Source organism: Rhinopithecus bieti, unplaced genomic scaffold, assembly GCF_001698545.2.
Source record: "Rhinopithecus bieti isolate Rb0 unplaced genomic scaffold, ASM169854v2 scaffold_69431, whole genome shotgun sequence".
Lineage (NCBI taxonomy): Eukaryota > Metazoa > Chordata > Mammalia > Primates > Cercopithecidae > Rhinopithecus > Rhinopithecus bieti.
The window spans coordinates 37,769-53,297 of NW_016825960.1; the positions used below are offsets into that span (position 1 = coordinate 37,769).

Consider the following 15,529-nt stretch of genomic DNA (forward strand, 5'->3'; position numbering starts at 1 on the left):
TCCCAAAGTGCTGGGATTACAGGCTTGAGCCACCGCGCCCGGCCAACATTCTTTCATCTGTACCACTTTAACCGTAGCTTGAATGGTTTTGGCCTAAATGGAATATATTTGAAAACATAAATAGAAATTATGTTATATAACATCCCAGCTGCTGGGTCTGGTTTAGCAGAAGCTTGAAGAACAGCAGAAGAGGGTGGGAGGTAACCAAGTGTGTAAAATGAGTTCCGCATTTTCAGATGTTCAACAAAAGCAACAGAGAGTGCTTAGACCATTGACTGGGACAATACTGATTCTTCAACCCTTAGTCTGTTATGGCTTTCCATTATTCCTGATCAACTCCAATGAGGAATTTCAGCCTTTTCGACATTGTGCCCCTACATTTTTAACCTGTTCCTCCAACTTAACATGTTCCTTCAACTTATCTCCCAGCCTCCTGCATCTATGTGGTGAAAATCCCTCCCTCCTACTCTCTTTGACTCATTCTCTCATCCCAATTCATATTAATCTTGTTTGTCCTGAGACATTTGCCTCTATCTGTTCTTCTACTAACCCTTTTGGTTTTTCTGCATGGAACCTCAATTCACTGGAAGCAATCTCTGCTATGTAAATCAAATAATATGGCAGAAGATATTCTGCAAATAATAGCTGGCAAAGATTTATTATTATTCTGCATTTTCTGAGGGACACTTTTTACTTCCCAACCTTACTGAAACCTGGGTATTCTTTGCCCTGATGATGCTGCTTCCCTCTAAACTTTCTCCAGTTTGTCCATAACATAGTCTTAAACTGGTTGTGTGTGTGTACGTGAGATGGGACTTTCTTTTTTAAAAAACTTTATTTATTTGGAGACGAGGTCTCACTATATTGCCCGGGCTAGTCTCAAACTCCTGAGCTCAAGAAATCCTCCTGCCTCGGCCCACCAAAGTGCTGGGATTACAGATGTAAGCCACTGTGCCCTGCCCAAGGGGGTGGGGCTTTCTATAGTGGGGAAATATTATTCCCACTTTCCAGCTCATTGGAGTCAACATACTTCCTGCTCCTCGCATGTTTTTCAACAGCAGGAAAAGGGAGGCAACCAGAATATTGCAGAGGAAAGCAAGAAAGGAAACAATGTATAAGAAGTTCCCAGAGGGAATACAGAGAAAAAGGCCTGAGGTTATGGGAAGAGTCATTGACCTTAGGGAGGTAATAAACGATTTCATTTTGTCTGGAGACATCGGAGGGAAAGACTGGAAGACATTCTAAGATAGAGAGGTTTGCAGGGATAACATCCACTTTTTCAGTAAAGCAAGAGAATGAAAGTTATTTGCTGAGGTAGGTGGCTGGGGTTGGGTGTCTGATAAGAGTAGAAATGAACCGAAGTAGTTGTTTTGGTAAACATGGTCAGGGACTAGCAAATAAGGTTGTGGAATGGCAAAACAGCAATGAGAATAAGCTATACCATCTCTCCCACCCACAAAGGACAAAAATACAGTTTATTTCTCCTTTAGCAATGCAGCAATTAGGCAGATTAGGAAGAATCAATACATGGAAAGGCCAGTATGAAGAAGATCCATTTGGGGATGAGGCCCACTCTTCCAATATAAAACCAAGTTGTCCATTTTTTCCACTGTTACTACCAACTGCCCTACGTCAGGCCCTTATCAGATGAGTACTGCAACTGCTTCCTACCAGGCACCCAGGCTTCCAGCCTTTCTCCCCTCAGATTCATCCTTCATTTCACTTATCACTCTATTGTATTTGTTTTTAATTAACTGTCTCACCCATTAGGCTATGAGCAACTTGAAGGCAGTCTTCCAGTCTTCTCTGTGACCCTGGGATCTAGCACAGAATCTGGAGTGTAGAAGACACTCAGTAATGGTTCTTCGAATGAAAACCACTGGAGTGATATTTCTAAAACATAAACCTGATCATGCCACTTGCTTGCTTAAACATTTTAAATGATCCTTAGCATGGTATTCCAGCACCCCCATGAGCTGATCCCATGTGCTTCCATAGCTTCATCTCCTGCCACCTTCTCCCCTTTCCTACCCATATCCCTGTCTTAAGTTAACCATACTTAACTAGGACGTGCAGTTCCTCAGCAGGCTGTGTGCTCTAACCTTTGTTCTTTTACACATGCTTTCTCCCTATCTGAAATACCCTAGCAAAGTCCTGTGCAGTGATACCAGGGTGAGCCTTGAACATCCTTCTGCCAGTTACCAAGGTGAAACTAAAGTCAAAGCTTGTGGCCCGACCTACTTTTATCTTTCTTTGCCCTCCTCTGAAAATAGTTGAGCCTAGACTATGTGCTTGTTGGGCATGTGGTGAGCTGGTGCCGAAGGTGAGCAGTGAGTCAGATTCCCATGTGTTTTGTATATGTCCGTCACAGTTGTTCTGTGTGTGCCATCCCACACTATTTCTCAGAATGTTCCCTCTGGTCTTTCTTCTAGCCAACTCCCCACTCCAACTCATTCCAAGTCAGTTGTAAAGGACTCTGAGGGCCCTGGTTCTGGATGGTATTGACAAACCCTGTAAGCTTCCAGGGCTAGGATGGAGGGCGAGACAGGGTCAGGCCTGGGCTAGGCGAGGTAGCTGAGAAATGTTCTGTTGCAGATGTGTAGGTTGAGAAGCCGGACATGTTTTCAAAAGCCCCTTCAGAAATCAAAGGCCTTTTCTGCACCTGCATGGGAGCCTGCCTTCTGCTATTTGGACCAGATAGGAAGGGCTACTTACATAGCTCTGAAAGCTTGATGACAGGGGCTATTGGTTTCTATGTTGCTTATTTTGAAGAGGAAATCAGGCCATATTTCTAGCCTTTTACTGAAGCTAGCAACTTAAGTTTTTAAAATTTCACCTCAAAAGAAAACATACACATAAATACACACTATTTTCTAGCTGAAGGTTTTCAATAATAGTAATGATCATCATGATGACCACAGTCATTAATGATGTATGTATCAAAATTGCTGAAAGAATAGATTTGTAATGTTCTCACTACAAAAAAATGATAAGTTGGTGGGTTGATGAATATGTTAATTAGCTGGGCTGAATTTTTCTACATAGTATACATAGATCAAAACATCACACTGGAGCCCATAAATATATAGAATTATTATTTGTCAAAATAAATAATAAAATACTTCATAAAATCACATAATAATTTTAAAATGGAACTTAAAAAAACCATAATTCTGGGTCCTTTAGACACTTTGTAAACACTAGTCCTAGATTCTATGTAAATACTAGTCCTAGGAAGTATTTTCTTTTTTTCTTTTTTTTGAGACGGAGTCTCACTCTGTCACCCAGGCTGGAGTGCAGTGGTGCGATCTTGGCTCACTGCAACCTCCACCTCCCAGGTTCAAGCGATTCTCCTGCCTCAGCCTCCTGAGTAGCTAGGATTACAGGTGCACACCACCACACCCAGCGAATTTTTGTATTTTTTTAGTAGAGACGGCATTTCACCATGTTGGTCAGGCTGGTCTCGAACTCCTGACCTTGTGATCCGCCTGCCTCAGCCTCCCAAAGTGTGAGATTATAGGTGTGAGCCACCACGCCCGGCCCTAGGAAGTATTTTCTAAGTTCCAGTGCCATCAGAGCTTATAAAGTTTTTAGAGGCAAATCAGTGAAGTTAAGCAACCCACTCCCAACCAGTCTTTCTGTCTCTCCATATACACCCTGTTTCCAGAGATGGAGGGAGGAAAGAAGAAAGCTGCTTTTATCCTTTGCGGTGACCTGGGACTGCTGGGGCTTTAAATCTTTGTATGTTTGTGTAGGAGGATGAGGATGGGGACTTTCTGACTGCTATTCATCCACCTATTCATTCATTCAATTTACTCATTCAACATATATTTATTAAGTAACCTACTGTGTGCTGGGCACTTGGTAAAGGCATATAATCGTATCTATCCTGCTAGTGGCTTCTCCCAGGTCTCTCAGGGTGTTTGGAGTTCATACCCTCTTCTCCTAAGGGCTGGTACGGACAAAAGCAAGAAGGTGCCTGGGGTAGTCATTGAGGGGAGTCATGGAGGAGCTGTGTTTTCCCGAATTATTCAAGATCCACTTTGTTTCCCCAATTTGTTGAGGCTTTTTCTATATGTGAGATCTAAAAGGGTGTGAAGATGAGACTTAGGGGTGACTGGCAGACTGTCCTGAGCCCAACACTGTACCTTGAGTACCAGTGATGATTCTAGATCACAGTGTTTCAACCCTCAACACAGAAACAGAATCCTGGACTGGCTACGAGGGGTCCCTGCCAGCTGCTGGCTCCGAAGTTGGTTTTGTCTGTGGGCTAGATCAGTGTAAGTTGGGGTCCAGGCTGCTCGCTCAGCAGCCTGATTGATCTCCGGGGCTTTTTTGTCTCCTCCTCCCCAGTGGAAGCCTCTCCTCCTCTCCCCCTCTCCCCATCTTCCCCCAATCTCTGTCTCCTTCTCTCCCCCTCTGCTTCTCAGGCTCTTCCGCTTTCCTCCTCTGCTTCTAATGAATTGAAATCTCCAAGAGCCGCCACATCTCTGGTAGTTTTACAAAACTGTCCTTGCTCTTCCTGCGTTTGCCCAGTCAAGGGTATTTTTGCCTGAGGTCGGAATGATGCTGTTAGTCCTGGTGATATGATTGCATAGCAACACAGAGCAGCTCTGAGAGGGGAGGAGGAGGAGAAGAAGGAAGACAGGGAGGTGGGAGAGACAGAGGGAGAGTGTGCATACAGCAGCTGTCGGCATCCCTGTCTCAGGGACTTCTTTGCTGATTCACAGAGGCAGCCCAGCCCCGGCCTCCCAGCTTACAGCTGCCGCCTGCTTCTCAGACCTGACGGAATCAGAAGGTAGGCCACAGAAAAATTATTTCCAAGCCTTGCCCTTGTTCAGCTGGCTGAGGGGAAATGACTGAGGGAGGGGAAGCTCCAGAGGTACTGTGTGGCGGGCGGGGGGTGGGGGAAGAGAGAGAGAAAATGAGTGTGTGTGTGTGTGTGTGTGTGTGTGTACGTACATGTGCCTGCCTGTGGTCTGTTTGCATGTGCTTTTAGGGGAAAACTTGCATTAAAAAATGCCCACAATAAAGTAGTCACCATTTAGATTCATAAAGAAAAAAAAAGATGCCCAAGAATAGAAACTCAAGCCAATTTGAGCAACTAAGGTCTAAAATGAATAAGAAGGAGGTACACAGTTTGCTTCTCTGAGAAGAGAGGCATTTATTTATNTGTTTGCATGTGCTTTTAGGGGAAAACTTGCATTAAAAAATGCCCACAATAAAGTAGTCACCATTTAGATTCATAAAGAAAAAAAAAGATGCCCAAGAATAGAAACTCAAGCCAATTTGAGCAACTAAGGTCTAAAAATGAATAAGAAGGAGGTACACAGTTTGCTTCTCTGAGAAGAGAGGGGCATTTATTTATTTATTTTAGGTTCTCAATAGCATGCTTTTTGTCCAAGGGTGTATTTCTTGGCAGGAGGGAAGGAAAGGTGTGTGGAAAGCATTGGCTAACAAGGGAGGAGAGAGGAAACATGGGACCTTGGAGCAGGTTCCCTGAACAAATGAGTATTCTGGCCAGCAGACAGGACATAGGAGTTCTTTGCTGAAGTAAACCAGGCTCTGACCTAAGAGCCTGGAGCTGAAGGGCTCATCTCATCTCTGTATTTACTTCCTGGCTCTGTTGTTTTTCCTGTGACATTTTTTCCCCTTATCTTCTCCCCTGGTTTCCTTTCTACACCCTGTAATCAGGAGGCATCTTTCCACTCTTGAAAGCCTAGCTTGGAGTGGTTTCAAATAGGGCTTGCTTCTCTTGGAGTCTAACACCCCATCACCTGCTCTCACCACCTTTCCCAGCATCAGGCCAAGTGCCCCAGCCTAGTAGGTGGGCCTGAGACTGTATGGGTAGTTAATGTTTATCCTTCTTTTGGTAGGCAGGTCGAGCCAGGCCTCACAGGTGTTGGGTCTAAGCAGGTGGCAAGGCTGGGATGGGGTGGGGTGGAGTGGGGTAGAGGAGGATGTCAGCAGCAGCTGCCGCCTGCTTCCGTTGAAAGCATGGTGCATGCTGTCTGGAAAATAACATACTTTTAAAAAATGTTTTCATTTTGATTGTCAAAAGAACAAAAGCCTTAAAAAAGCTCTATGTCTAGTTCATCTTAATTCCTGACTTTTCCAAAGGAATCCTTGTTTCTAGATGAAAGGCCCTCAGGTAAATCACCTTTTAAAAGGCCTGTGGGAACCACAAGCCTCAGGAGATTTTCCTTCTAAGGTTTGCGTGGGGAGATGATCCCAGAGAATCTCAGGGCCTTCTAAGGAAACCTCCGTGAAAAGGCAGTGTTGGAAGTGGCAGTGTTGTGTCCTGTTTCTGAAAGACCAAGCCCCTCTGTCTCTGGGTGGGCAGGCCTCTGCCCTGTAGTCTTGCTTTCTGTAAACCATTGCTGGGGTATGAAGGCACACGGAAAGAGCTCCTCTTCTTGTGAGATTTGTACTTCTAGACATTCAGCCTCAGCTAGGTAGCTCTGTGCTCCAGTTCAGATTACCCTTCAAGTCCGCCATAAAGGAGGGGAGCATAGCTTGAAGCAATGAATTTAGCAAAGACCCCGAGTCAGATGTGGAGAGCACATCTGGGATTCAGTCCTTCTAACTGTAGATGCTCAGAAGTTTCTGATGTTGGATCTGCCACCATGCCAGCTAGGATGGGATCTCACTAAAGAAGTCCGAGAAGATAGCCTTCTAAACTTCTCAGGGGTACACACTCAGAGGAAACCCATTCAGTGGAAATTATACTATGAAATGACATTCCTCCCTTACGAAGGATTCTAAACGTGCATCAGCAACAAAAATAGCAAGTGAGATAAATCCTTCTAGGATAGCATTTACCAAACCAATGTTCTATAGAGCCCCATCCTGAGAGAATGTTAATAGATTCTGTTTTAAAATAAGTGTTGGGTGTGTGTGTGTGCATGCATGTGTGTGTATTCTGCAGTTCAATACTTTTTTGGAAATGCTTCTTAACCGAATTCTCATTTTGGAGAGTCACAGTATATATAACGCATATTAAAGACTCTGAGAAGTACTGCTGTAAATGAATCTGTTTAATTTTGTTTAACCCAGTACATCCCAGACTGGTTTGACCAGGGAACACTTTTCTTTATGGAAAACACTTTTTGCCTCTTGCAGATACAGTTTGGGGAATTGCTGCTCAAAAACAAACAAACAAACAAACCGGAAGAAATCATCTGGTCATCCGGTTTATGATTTCATGAGTCAAAGGTCATGGATAACACTTGTAAAATAATCTAGTCCAACAATGCATTTCTAAACATGAAAAACCCAAGAGGTTAATCATATTGTTTTCCTTCCCATAGCTGATGAGAATCTGGGATTATCTCCTGATTCCCCAGCCCACTGTACCCAACTGCTGCTTCTCTAGCAGGTCCCTTCCTGTGAAACTAGTCCCGGGAAAATGAAGCAGATTTAAGGAATAATCCTTAAATTTTGAGTGCAACATTTACATTTAATACATTTCTTCTAGTATTTTGTTATATGCAAAAATTGTCAACTTTCTTTTCAGCATGGGCTTTGTTGCATTCTTTTAAACAATGTGTTATGAAATACCTTCGTACATTCAAAAAGGTATAAAAATAATATGGTGAAAATCAGGTTATTCACTGCACAGCTTAGTAAAGAAACATTACCAGTAGAGTTGAAACCTTCTGTCTATTCTCCATGATTAAAGTTCTCTCTTTCCTTCCAAAGTAGCCACTATCCTGGATTTGGTGTTTATTATTCCCATGCATTGATGTATATACTTTTACTATACATGTATGTATTTTTAAACAACATATACTACTGCTTTATATATTTTAAAAGTTTATATCAGTGGTGTATTATATGTATTCTTCTGCAATGTGATTTTCTTTTCTTTTCTTTTCTCCCAAGAGACAAGATCTTGCACTGTTATCCAGGCTGGAGTGAATTAGTGTAATCACAGCTCACTGCAGTCTCGAGCTCCTGGGCTGGAGCAATCCTCCAGCCTCCCCACCCCCCAGGTGGCACCACCATGCCCAGCTAATTTTTTTTCCTTCATAGAGACAGGGTCCTGCTATGTTGTCCAGGCTGATCTCAAACTTCTGGCCTCATATAGTCCTCCTGCCTCAGCCTCCCAAAGTGTTGGGATTGCAGCCATGAGCCAATGCACCTGGCTTGAAACTTATTTTTTCTATTCAATGTTATATTTGTGAAAAGCATCCATGTTGTAACACGGGGCTCTAGTTTACTCATTTTTTTCACTATTGTATACTCCTCTAATGACTATACCACACTTTATCTATTCTGCTGTTGATGGACATTTAGGCTATTTCTAGTTCTGAGCAATCACAGAGGTACTGTGATCTTTCTTGTGTAGCTATTCTTAGGTGACAGTTTGTACTGGGTAAATATCTGGGTGGAATTGTCCCTTACAGGGTATGTGCATTTTCACCTTTGGGAGATATTGTCAAATCACTGTGCAAAATAGTTTACTAACTTACACTCCCACCATCAGTGTATAAAGGTTTCAGGTTTATTGCATTAATGGGCTCTTACAGTTTTCTCCCATGGGGATGCGTCTCTGATTTTTTTAATTGGATAATAAATTTTATTTCTCAAAATTGCTTGACAGCTAAACTTCTCAGGAATACGTTTCCTTGTTTTCATTTGTAAATGAGAGGATTGGCCTAGATGATCTCAAAGGTCCTTTCTAGCTTGAAAATCTGAGTTTCTACGATTTGTTCATTAAATGAGGTACCTCTGAAGCAGAACCTTGTTTTTTTGGCTGCATTGCAGGAGTTATTTTAGGAAGTATAACAAAGTTTGTTACCAATGAAATGTGTATCTTTTCTCTTACTGCCATGCTGTCAGGTAGAAAGGCGGTGGTGTGAGAGGAAACACAGTTACACAGTGTTACCTTGGATTGGGGAGAGGAATCTGTAGCCCATGGGAAGGGGGTCTCCTTCCCATTGCCCTGTTCTTTACAGAACCTCTTCATCTTAGAAGTCTTCCCTATCTCTTGAATTTGTTCTCCCAAGAATAATAAATGTTTGCAATTTGTTTTTTTTTTGAGATGGAGTCTCACTATGTCGCCTAGACTAGAGTGCAGTGGCACAATCTCAGCTGGGAGGCTAAGGCAAGATAATCACTTGAACCCGGGAGGTGGATGTTGCAGTGAGCCGAGATCATGCCGCTGTACTCCAGCTGCACTCCAGCCTCGATAACAGAGTGAGACTCTGTCTCAAAAAAAAAAAAAAAAAAAACAGATGTCCAGGCTTCCTTTCTGCACATACACACAGTAGATTGTTTTTACAAAATTGGAGTTCCATTACACATGCTATTCTGACATTTGTTTGTTTTCTTTGGCCTAAAATATATAACTTTGAAATCTGTCCAAATCAGTGCATATAGATCTGCCTCTTTCTTTTTAACAGCTACATAATATTCTGCCATGTGAGTGGCTATCATAATAAATAACATTTGAATATTTACTAAATGCCAGAAACTATGAATTAACTCCTTGCAACAAAGCTAAGATGTAGGTCTTTTTGTTATCCCTGTTTCACAGATGTGGGGACTAGAGCACAGTAAGATTGGGGAGCTTGTCCATATCTGTGCTGATAAGTGGGCAGGGTGCAAGCCAGAGCATCCTGGTTCAGAGCCTGTGCCCCAGACAATCATGCTGTCATATGTCTCAGACATAGTCTACTCACCAGTCCCCTGTTGGTGGACATTTGAGTGAATGCAGATTTTTGCTATTATAAACAATACTGTAGCAGACATCTTTGTCCACTTCTGGAGGTCTTTTTGTAACATAGGCTCTTAGATTTCTCCGGTTTCTAGATGGAAAGCGCTTATTTATTGAAAAAAAAATTTATTGAGCTTTAGGCATTGGGGAGGCTCTGAGCTCAAAATAGGAGACTTGACCAGAATTTCACTTCTCAGATGTCCTGTAAAGGTCACTTAAGTGCTTTTCACTGTTTGCCAGCTTAGTGCTGCCCCAGACCTTAGACTGACTGCATCCTGTCTGTTTTTAATTGCTTGTGTCTTTGCCTGGGTAGTGGCATAACTGAGTCAATGCTTGGGCTCCCACCTGGTGGTCCATAGCCAAAAATTGTCTCCACTATCCAGGTATCAGTGATTACAATGCCTCAGAGCCTGGGTTCTAGAATTTACAGAGGCAGAATAGCATAATGGTAAATAACTTGTATTCTGAGACACAACTGCCTGGGTACAAATCCCAGCTCTTCACGATGTATTCACCATATGACTCTGAACAAGTTACTTACCATCTCTGTGCCTCCATTTTCTTATCCACACAATGAGAATAGCAATAGTAACTACTTTATAGTGTTGTCATAAGGATTAAATGAGTTAATGTATGTAGACTGCTTAGTTAATATATATAAAACACAGAATACAGTTACTATTTATTTGGCTATGGAAAAGCTGCCACACCAATCTTTCCATAAAATAGTTGATGACCTCCTTGCATTTTGGTGGGGAGCGGAGAGGAGGCGAAGAATTAACTGTTATTAAATAGGTAATGTGTTCACATGGGTCAAAATTCAAAAGTACAAAATGATATTTAGTAAAAAATTTTATCTTCTATTGGCAACATGGGGCTTATGTGGTGTGGGGAATAATTCTATTTCTCAACCTGGGAAGTGATTATATGAATTTACTTTATAGTGATTTAATATACTTTGCATGTATGCTTTATGTACTTTTATAGGTGTATTTCTTATTTTAAAAGGGCAGAAATAGTAGAAATCCCAAAGAGATGGGGAGAATTTTCACTGCTCAGTTCCCTTCTTCAATGGTAACAGGCTCTTTTGTATACTTCCAAAGATATTTTTTTGCATCTATAAGCACATATTTTAGTATAAAAGTGTAGACTAACCACCACCTTGATTTTCTCTTGTTTTCTTTTACTTAAAGTATATCATAAGAGATCATTTTGTATTGGCACATAAAGAGTTCTTAATTATTTTTTAAGTAGTTGTATAGAATTCCATTGTATGGATACACCATTATTTAATTAGTCCCCTAGTGATAGACATTTAAGTTTTGCAATTTTTTTTTTTGCCATTTCAAGCCTTGTTTCAAATGCCAACATCGTACTTATTATTGTACTTGTTTCAAATGCTAACATTGTACATTATTCCACATAAATTTAAGTAGCATATGTTCCTAGACGTCTCCAGTTTTTGGGTGCCTAACACTGTGTTAAAAATATGTGGGCTATAAATAAATATCAGGTGTGGGTTTTGTCCTCCATGAGCCAACAATCTTGGTTTCATATTGAAATCCTAATATTTCCCCTGTGTTTTAAAGCTTTTATCTCTGCTCAAGAGAAACAATGCCTTCCCACTGAATCCTCCTGAAACAGCCTGTGTATGGCTTTTAGAACCAGGAAGAGTATTTGTAGTGGCAAAAGCCAGAGTTTCATATCCAGCAGGATCCCTAGGGGAGGGCAGGGAAGGCTTATTGCCACCCAAAAGCATCCTCCACTCCTGCATATGTCAAAATCTTCTCTTTCACCTTAGCTCAAAAGCTTCTTTTCCATAAACACATCCCAAATCCCTCCAACTAGAAGTGAACAATTCCTCCTCTGTGACCTCTTATAGTATGATTTCTGTGTCCTGCTGTCTTAGTCCATTTTCTGTTGCTTATAACAGAATACCTGAAACTGAGTAATTTATAAGAAAAGGAATTTATGTATTACTGTTATGGAAGCTGAGAAGTCCAAGTTCGAGGGGCTGTGGTGAGAGTCTTCTTGCTGGTAGAAACTCTCTGAAGCATCCCAAGATGGCACGGAGTATCACGTGGCTAGAAGGCTTAGTGTGCTAGCTCAGATCTCTCTTCCTCTTTTTATAAAGCCATGAATTCTCCTCCCATGATAACTTATTAATTCATTAATCCATGAATGGATTAATCCATTCATGAGGGCAAAGCCCTCATCAACTCTTAAAGGTCCCAGCTCTCAATACTGTCACATTGGGGATGGATGTTCAAACCACAGCACCCACGTAGGGTATGAATAATTTTCTCCCCAAAAGTATACTTTTTTTGTTGTTTACATGTCTTGTTTCCTACATTTGACCAGTTGGGGACCAAGTCTGATTCATCTTCAATCTCTCATAGCCTTTGCAAATTAAAAAGAGGAATAGGAAAAAATCAGTATNGCTATGGAAAAGCTGCCACACCAATCTTTCCATAAAATAGTTGATGACCTCCTTGCATTTTGGTGGGGAGCGGAGAGGAGGCGAAGAATTAACTGTTATTAAATAGGTAATGTGTTCACATGGGTCAAAATTCAAAAAGTACAAAATGATATTTAGTAAAAAATTTTATCTTCTATTGGCAACATGGGGCTTATGTGGTGTGGGGAATAATTCTATTTCTCAACCTGGGAAGTGATTATATGAATTTACTTTATAGTGATTTAATATACTTTGCATGTATGCTTTATGTACTTTTATAGGTGTATTTCTTATTTTTAAAAAGGGCAGAAATAGTAGAAATCCCAAAGAGATGGGGAGAATTTTCACTGCTCAGTTCCCTTCTTCAATGGTAACAGGCTCTTTTGTATACTTCCAAAGATATTTTTTTGCATCTATAAGCACATATTTTTAGTATAAAAGTGTAGACTAACCACCACCTTGATTTTTCTCTTGTTTTCTTTTTACTTAAAGTATATCATAAGAGATCATTTTGTATTGGCACATAAAGAGTTCTTAATTATTTTTTAAGTAGTTGTATAGAATTCCATTGTATGGATACACCATTATTTAATTAGTCCCCTAGTGATAGACATTTAAGTTTTTGCAATTTTTTTTTTTGCCATTTCAAGCCTTGTTTCAAATGCCAACATCGTACTTATTATTGTACTTGTTTCAAATGCTAACATTGTACATTATTCCACATAAATTTAAGTAGCATATGTTCCTAGACGTCTCCAGTTTTTGGGTGCCTAACACTGTGTTAAAAATATGTGGGCTATAAATAAATATCAGGTGTGGGTTTTGTCCTCCATGAGCCAACAATCTTGGTTTCATATTGAAATCCTAATATTTCCCCTGTGTTTTTAAAGCTTTTTATCTCTGCTCAAGAGAAACAATGCCTTCCCACTGAATCCTCCTGAAACAGCCTGTGTATGGCTTTTAGAACCAGGAAGAGTATTTGTAGTGGCAAAAAGCCAGAGTTTCATATCCAGCAGGATCCCTAGGGGAGGGCAGGGAAGGCTTATTGCCACCCAAAAAGCATCCTCCACTCCTGCATATGTCAAAATCTTCTCTTTCACCTTAGCTCAAAAGCTTCTTTTCCATAAACACATCCCAAATCCCTCCAACTAGAAGTGAACAATTCCTCCTCTGTGACCTCTTATAGTATGATTTCTGTGTCCTGCTGTCTTAGTCCATTTTCTGTTGCTTATAACAGAATACCTGAAACTGAGTAATTTATAAGAAAAGGAATTTATGTATTACTGTTATGGAAGCTGAGAAGTCCAAGTTCGAGGGGCTGTGGTGAGAGTCTTCTTGCTGGTAGAAACTCTCTGAAGCATCCCAAGATGGCACGGAGTATCACGTGGCTAGAAGGCTTAGTGTGCTAGCTCAGATCTCTCTTCCTCTTTTTATAAAGCCATGAATTCTCCTCCCATGATAACTTATTAATTCATTAATCCATGAATGGATTAATCCATTCATGAGGGCAAAGCCCTCATCAACTCTTAAAGGTCCCAGCTCTCAATACTGTCACATTGGGGATGGATGTTCAAACCACAGCACCCACGTAGGGTATGAATAATTTTCTCCCCAAAAGTATACTTTTTTTGTTGTTTACATGTCTTGTTTCCTACATTTGACCAGTTGGGGACCAAGTCTGATTCATCTTCAATCTCTCATAGCCTTTGCAAATTAAAAAGAGGAATAGGAAAAAATCAGTATGTGCGGATGGTGATTTGAGATAGGACTGAGCTAGATAGAGGCAGAAGAATCTTTGTGTATAACAAAGAGTACTTGCCCAGGAATCAGGAGGCCCTGGTTCGCTTGCATCTCAGCATCTTCATCTGTAAAGTGGGATCTTAATTCTGGCTGGGACAACTTTACTAGGTTGTGCTTAGGATCATGAAAGACAGCACAACAGACTACAAAGGCATGCTATATGAATACAGGGAATGATAGTTTTTGGTGCTTAGCAACCCTTAAACATTAACATTTGATACATTAGCAAACTAAGGCCTAGAGAGGCAATATGACTTGAGGTCAAGGTCAGGGGTAAGGTCTGAAAAGAGCAGAGGATAGTCATTTTAGGACCAGAAGAAATCGATTCCTTTCCTGCCTGTGTTGGTATTAGAAGGTCTGAATTCTCTGACTCCTGGGTTTACCTTAGTTTTGTTTTGTGAAGCCTCAACCTAGCATCAGGTCAGTAGAGGAATAAGAAAGAAGGAAGTTAATTTGGAGATAAATGAATCTCAAAAGAGAAGAAAAGAGATAGTTGATGAAAGAAGAGATAAAAACGACCACTAAGGTGTGGAGGAAAAGCTAAATATCTTTAGCAATTAAGGAAATGCAAAGTAATCCTCAAAATGCCATTTTCACTCACAAAGTTGGCAAATAAAGTAAGAATACATACTGTTGGCAAGTGTGCTGGGAAACTGGCACTCTCATACATTGCTAGTAGTAGTATAAAATGATATAACTTTTTCTAGGGCAATTTAGAAATATGTATCATAAACCCTTTGATCCAGGAATTCCCCCTTATAGGCAATTACCCCATGGAGAAAATCACAAATATGCACAAGGTTGTTCTTTGCACTTTGATTTATAAAAAAGAAGAACTATAAACATATGTCTAATTGTTAAATTATGGTGTATCCATTCAGTGGAATACTATACAATGACTATAGTATACAATAGAATAGTATTGTATTGTATATACAATATAGTATAGAATACTATACAATGACTATACAATACTATACAATGCACAACCCTTATTGAGTTGTGCACTGTTGCCAGACACTGTGCTAAGTTATTTAAATTATTAACTTTAATCATTAGAATAATTCTGTGAGGATGCTATCGTTATTTATCCCCATTTTGCAGATGAGGACACTGAGGCTCAGAGAGGTTAACTTGTCCTGGGCCACACTGCTAATAGGCTGAATAGTGTGGATTTGACTCTAGGTCTGTCTGATGCCAGTGCCCATGGCCTCAGTCACAGTGCTGTACTTCCAATGCAGCTGTTAAAAATCATGTTTTAGGCTGGGCGTGGTGGCTCATACCTGTAATATAAGCACTTTGGGAGGCACAGGCGGGCTGATCACTTGAGCTCAGGAGTTTGAGACCAGCCTGGCAACATGGCAAAACCCCGTCTCTACCAAAAATACAAAAAATTATCCAGGCATTGTGGTGCACACCTGTAGTCTTAGCTACTTGGGGGCGCTGAGGCGGGAAGATCGCTTGAGCCTGGGAGGTTGCAGTGAGCCAAGATCACGCCAGTGCACTCCAGCCTGGGTGACAAAGTGAGGGACCCTGTCTCAAAAAAAAAA

The 15,529-nt window shown here is 40.9% G+C and overlaps 1 protein-coding gene across 1 annotated transcript in view; it reads left to right on the forward strand.

The window, feature by feature from the left end:
• The first annotated feature begins 4,725 nt into the window (after positions 1 to 4,725).
• The window catches only part of DRP2 (dystrophin related protein 2), a 43,929-nt gene continuing 33,125 nt past the window's right edge, over positions 4,726 to 15,529 (forward strand). The window contains exon 1 of the mRNA XM_017863238.1: positions 4,726 to 4,798. The gene's annotated coding sequence lies outside the window, so the exon portion shown is untranslated. The remainder of the gene's footprint in view (positions 4,799 to 15,529) is intronic.